Genomic DNA, 6727 nt, shown 5'->3' with positions numbered 1-6727 from the left:
ATTTATCCCATCTCGGATAGCAAGTGGGTCTCTCCATTGGTAATTGTTACCAATAAAAATGGGAAGTGGCACATCTATGTGAATTATCGGGAATTGAACAATGCCACATAGAAAGATCATTTCCCTCTTCCATTTATTGATCAAGTCCTTGATACACTGATAGGAAAACAATTATTTTCCTTTTTGGATGGCTTCAACAGCTACAACCAGATCCAAATCACCCCTGAATACCAATACAAATCCACCTTTACCTACCTATGTGGTACATTTGCTTACAGAGTGTTACCGTTTGTCTTATGCAATTCCATAGCTACGTTTCAGAGGGCCATACTCAATGTTTTTTCTGATCTGATAAATGAAGGACTTGAAGTGTACATGGATGACTTTACCCCTTATGGGGATGACTTTGATCAAGCACTACAAACATTAGAGATGGTTTTGTAGTGATGCATCACCACCAGGATATGTTTAAGTAATGTCAAGTGTCACAAGATGATGAAAGAAGGCGTAATCCTAGGATAGTACATTTCTGTAGCTAGGATATAGGTAGATCCAGCAAAGATACAGGTAATTCTCCTACTACCTACACCCTATACTTAGACAGAGGTGCATAGCTTCTTGGATATGCAGGTTATTATCACAGGTTTATCAAAAACTTTTCACAAATTGATATGCCTGTGTATGCTTTAACAGGAAATGCTGACTTTAAATGGTATGATAAATGTGACACAACTTTTATAGATTTGAAGAAATTAGTTTCGACGACACCAGTATTGCGTGGACCCAACTGGGAGCTACCCTTTCACATCTCTATGGACGCGTCAAATGTAGAAATAGGCGTTGTCCTCGGCCAAGAAGAGGACAAAAAGCCTTATGCTATTTATTATATCAGCAAAAGTCTTACTGCTGCTGAAATTAATTATACAGTAACAGAAAAGGAATTTTTAGTTGTCATTTATGCCATAAACAAATTTAGACATTATATAACTGGCTATCAAGTCTTTTTGTATACTAATCATTCCGCCATTAGAGATTTAGCTAAAAAACCCATTACAAATGGTCGAGTGACTCGTTGGTTGTTTCTTTTGCAAGAGTTTGAAATCACCATTAAAGACTGTCCAGGGAAGGAAAACCCAGTCGCGAATTTTTGTCTCAGGTTCCAAAGATAAATGATCCGTTGGCACTAGATGACCAGTTTCCATACGAACATTTATTTGCCATAGCAGTTAAAATGCCATGGTATGTAGATGTTGTTAGACTCAGTCTTGTCAGTCCTCTGTCAGAATCAAATTCACCAAGGTTCATTTCTCATCATTTGCAGTCATCAAATGCCATTTTGGTCAAAAAGAGTCACTTTAATTCTTGACTCTAGGGTTTTGTCTCCAGAAGTGTGAAATAACGCTTGCAGGCCAGAGGAAGGTTCAATAAGTTTCTTATTTCAAGAGTTTCATCATCATTAATGCTCAAAGATATTTCTTCTTCAAAACTCTGTTTTGAAGAAGAAATTGTCAAATTTGTTTTATGATACGCTCCATTCACAAAACGAACTCTTGGCAAATCATCCTAATTGTCGAATATACAACACGCTCAGCAGTTTGGTGGAGTTTGATGGTTATTATCTTGAAAGTGAAACTTGTGTGGCTTGTAGCTATCCAGAAGTGCCTTATACAAGAATGAAGTTGGACAATCTGAAATCTGAGACCAAGTTCACTGACAACTGAAACATTGTCAAATGCACAGGATGTATCAAATGAAGTAAGTGCAGAGCTGAAAGGTCAACCTGATCTGATTATTGGAAATTACAGCGATGGGAATTTAGTTGCATCTTTGATGGCACATAAACAAGGAATTACTCAGTGCAACATTGCTCATGCTTTGGAGAGGACGAAATACCCAGATTCAGACATATATTGGAGGGATTTTGAGGAAAAATACTACTTCTCTTGCCAGTTTACTGCAGATCTAATTGCAATGAATCACGCAGATTTCATTATCACTAACATATCAAGAGATTGCAGGAAGTAAGGATACTGTTGGACAGTATGAAAGCCACATTGCTTTCACCCTTCCCGGTCTCTACCGTGTGGTTAACGGAATTAATGTTTTTGATCCAAAATTCAACATTGTTGCTCTTGGATCAGACATGCAGATTTATTTCCCTTACACAAAAAAGCAGCACCGCCTTACTGCTTTACTTGATTCAATTGAGGAACTCTTGTTTAATCCTGAGCAGACCGCTGAACATATGTGTGCCTTGAATGACCATAAAAACCCATTATATTTTCTATGGCAAGACTCGACCGAGTGAAAAATATGACAGGATTGGTTGAATGGTTTGCAAAGAACAAACACCTGAGGGAGCTGGTTAACCTTGTTGTGGTTGCTGGTGATATTGACCCATCAAAGTCCAAAGACAGAGAAGAAGTGGCTGAAATTGAAAAATGCATAGACTTATCAAAGAGTATAACCTGAATGGTCAGTTCCGGTGGATATGTACACAAAAGAATAGAGTACGGAATGCAAAGTTGTACCGCTACATTTGTGACACAAGAGGTGCCTTCATACAGCCTGCACTTTATGAAGCTTTTGGGCTTACAGTTGTTGAGGCAATGACACGTGGTCTTCCCACATTTGCAACATGTAATGGAGGTCCTGCTGAAATCATTGTGGATGGGAATTCTACAAGTGAACAGATTACTGACCTTTTTGAGAGGTGCCAGACAGATCCCACCTACTGGAACAAGATCTCTGATGCTGGTCTACAACGTATCTATGAAAAATATACATGGCAGTTTTATGCTGACAGATTAATGACGTTGTCTGGGGTTTATGGATTTTGGAAGTATGTATCAAAACTTGAAAGACGAGAGACACACCGTTATCTGGAGATGTTTTACAGCCTAAAGTACAGAAATCTGGTTAAAACCGTGCCCTTAGCTGTTGAAGAAAATGTTGATGGGATTGAAGATGAAATGTTGGGGGGAGATGTGCTGCCCAATGGATCTTCTCATAAACATTGAGTGACACCTCTCCTCTACTTAATATGTGTTTCGTGCCACCATAAGTTGCCAGAGAAGGCTGTTTTATCATTCACGATTTAGAATATGTGATATTTCTTATGCATTTCTATTTTCCATAGAGGTGGGGGCCAATTTTGTTAAATTAGGATGGTTGAACACCTTGATAAAATTGTGCATCACTGGTTCAGAGGCAATGTTTGCAGACCTCGAGCACTTCTCACAATTATCAAGCAAGAAATTGTCAAAATGCCCAAAATAAAAGCCGAGTTGAAGTCTGGAGGGATGGAAATGCGCTTTAGAAGAGCAGAATGGGTGTTTGCAAGCAGCACGACGCATATACTCAGGGGCGCGGCACACACCCAGGGCGCGGCACACACAGAGCCAAACCTTAGTTCATTTGTTCAATGGGCGACGCACACCCAGGGCGCGGCGCACTGGGTTTTGCGTGTGGCGCACACCCACAAAGGCCCGAAACTTGTTCCAAATTGCATCAAGTCACCTTTGAAACCCCTCAAATTGACAAATATGAGAGCATCTGTGAGAAGTACAACCTTTCACTGTTCTTCTGGTGGGCGGGCATTCATGGAAGCGTGGAAAATGATATTTGGTTTACTTTTCTGTATTGGTTTCAATTCAAATACCCTCTTTATCAGGGGAGCATAGGAGCCAGGTTGTTTCTGCGCCACACTCATGCAACCTTATTATTCTAAATATGGTTCCCAGGAATACAAGACTACAACTATAGATGGCTTTCGGTTGGGAGTTCAGAGGATCTATTCTCGGGCATTCCCATCTAAATCCAATTGAAAGAGTCCCATTTTCTTTAACCACAACGTTTTAACTGGTGGAATCTCATGGGTGGTGAATCCCCTTGATCAAGCCGATGTGTCCCCTGCGTTTGTTCTGGCAGATGCAGGTTATGATGTTTGGATTGGGAATGCTCGCACCACGAGTTACAACTATGGCCATGAATACTTGACAGAATTAGATAAGGCATACTGGGATTGGAGCTCGGATGAATTGGCAGCCTTTGACCTTCTCGGCATGATGTACATGTGCACAACATTACAAACCGAAAAGTTTATCTCATTGGCCACTCTCAGGGAGATCAATGCGCCCTGGCTGCTTTAAGTGAAGGGCTTTAGTGGATATTATGGACAAAGTGGCATTATTGGCTCCAGTTGCTTATGACTCTCATATGTTTTCGCTAATAGCAGTTGCTGGAAGCGTTATAAATCTACTTGAAGACTTCAGAATCTATACGGAATAAACTACTGCCTTAACATTTCTAGAAATGGGATGTATGAGACTTCAGAGGATACCTCAGCTAAGAACTTAATTCATTTAGCTCAATTGTATAGAGCAAACAAGTTTCGGAAATATGATTATGGAGCTGCAAAGAAAAATCAGAGGTATAATTCCATGTATCCTCTGGCATATGATCTGTCCAGAGTGCCCACCCAAAACTTGTTCCTCGCTTCTGGAGGTGCAGACGCTCTTGCAGACCTACGAGACGTGGAAAAACCGAAGTGCGAGTTGAAAGCGTGATACAAATATGTTTTCAAACCCAAATTTTCCCATTCGGACTTCATCTTTTCCATCAATGGCAAGGAGAAGCTCTATTATAGCGTCATCGTTTTTTTTTAGAGCTAGATCTTCTAGATTGATGCATAATAATTTTTCCAACTAAAAGTGACGTTTTGATTACTTTAATAAGGATGTTTACATGGGAAATAGGGTACCAGATTTTAACGTATCGATTACCTTGATGAGCATGGTATGGTGCCTCTTTATCTAATCACAAGGCACCATACTATCAAAACAACGTAACGACAAAAGGAAAATGAAACAGTCAAAGACCAGAAATTCACCACGGCTTCAAATAAAAATCAAAATAATCTCATTCCTTCTGCTCCAAAAAGTGTTTTTCGAATTAGATGGAACTGCAGCTGTACAGGTGGCTGCCAAATACTCAGGGGTGGGCACGTCTTCTCCTCCAGTTCACTGATAAGAGATTCCAGCCTGTCCACGACTTGACAATTGGCGTGGAGTTTGATGCTCGCATGTTTACCATTGATAACAAATCAAATAAAACTTCAAATCTGGGACACGGCTGGATAGGTGTCATTCCGAGGAGCAGTTGGAGCATTACAGAGGAGCAGCTGGAGCGTTACTGGTTTATGACATCACAAGGAGAGAAGTCCAATGATGCAATGGTTTCTGGGCCTAAGAAAGTTGAGTTGCCCAAGCTGCCCAGATACATCGATACTCGTGTTGCTGATATTTATCCTGTTACCAAGCCTGGTGATAGGCTTAAAATACTTAGCTCTAGAGACAAGTTTAAGGATGCTCCTTTGCTTCAGAAACAGATAAAAGAGACCAACCAAGGTTCCACACCATCTGATGTGAAGCTTTCATCAAAATTTATTTAGAGAAGGAATGGAAATCACACTTCATCTGGTAATCCAGATACCCCCATAAATAGTGCATATACAAATAAGAACGCTGAACTGAAGGCTGAGTGTCAAAAATATAACAACTTTCATAATGTTGCTGAGCTCTCTTCGAGTTCTCCTACTTTGTCTTCAAGAACGACTGTTGATATGGCCAAGGCATTTAAGGGATTAGCAAATAATAAGGCCTCAACTGTTGTCACTCAACCTCATGACCCTCCAGGTTTATTGGGAAATTTAGGATCATCCTTGCATGCTAACAGTTTTGGACATGATTTTCCAATAGCTGGAGATAGAGTACCTTTGGATTTGAGCCTGAAAGTTAATATGCACCTAATTTCTTCCTCTTCACTTAACTGGTGCCATATGTTGAATAATACTAGTAAGTACATGGGATAAAATAATTCATGTTTCGGTTTGATTGTTCACATGATAAAGTACATGCAAACTATAATTGTTTCTCACAGTTCTCCCAACAGAAGGAGATTTCCTTTTGGAAAGCGTTGCACTCGTGGGTGTACCCACAATCTATGTTACCATCATCTCTTATTTCTACTATGGCATTATCTGCTGCTCGTGTCAGTGTTGCAGAGAGTGAGTTCCTATCAAAACGACAATCAGCTTGGGAAGATTCATTTCATTCCATATATTACAGGTTTAGGAAAAAGACATGTGATATCTTTTATTTTTGCATTCAACAATTTATAGTCATGTTTGTGGGAGGTAGTTTAAATGCGAAAATGGAGAATACATGTGCTGCATATCTCACAAGATCCACTCATACATGTGCTGCATATCACACAGAAATGTGGAAGGTAATGATGCTGCTCTTCATCTGGTCAAATTTCACATTCACGTATATAAATTAAAGATTGATTTTCCTGAAGACTGTTTGATGAAAATGTTTATGGCTACTCTGGAAGACGAAGCCCGATCTTGGTATGAAAGTTTGCCACCTGCTTCCATTTATTGTCTAAAGGATTTTCATTCCATATTCTTTGAGAAGTATAAAGAATCTTATCCATCATTAAATTTAGTTCAGGATTGTTGCAATCATGCTTATGGTTTTATTGAGAACCTTGAAAAATACTATGAGGATGATAATTTTACGGACGAAGAAATCATGGAAGCATTGTATGAAAATCTATTTCAGCAGCCTACAGAACTCTTAGAGGAAACTTTGCAGCAGGATCAAAATCAACAGGTTAAAGATTTCCATATGACTGAAAATGATGAAAAAAGAAGTACTATTTC

The 6727-nt window shown here is 39.5% G+C and overlaps 2 pseudogenes; both read left to right on the top strand.

Moving 5' to 3' along the window:
- Positions 1–2594: 2594 nt before the first annotated feature.
- LOC149218981 (sucrose synthase 1 pseudogene) lies at positions 2595–3020 on the top strand (annotated as a pseudogene).
- Positions 3021–3710: 690 nt separating this feature from the next.
- On the top strand, positions 3711–4667 carry LOC149218980 (triacylglycerol lipase 2-like; annotated as a pseudogene).
- Positions 4668–6727: the final 2060 nt, after the last annotated feature.

Source organism: Pinus tabuliformis, chromosome Q, assembly GCF_031772625.1.
Source record: "Pinus tabuliformis cultivar Carrire ecotype Pingquan chromosome Q, CPIR1, whole genome shotgun sequence".
NCBI lineage: Eukaryota > Viridiplantae > Streptophyta > Pinopsida > Pinales > Pinaceae > Pinus > Pinus tabuliformis.
This window is presented reverse-complemented; position numbering and strand designations above follow the sequence as displayed.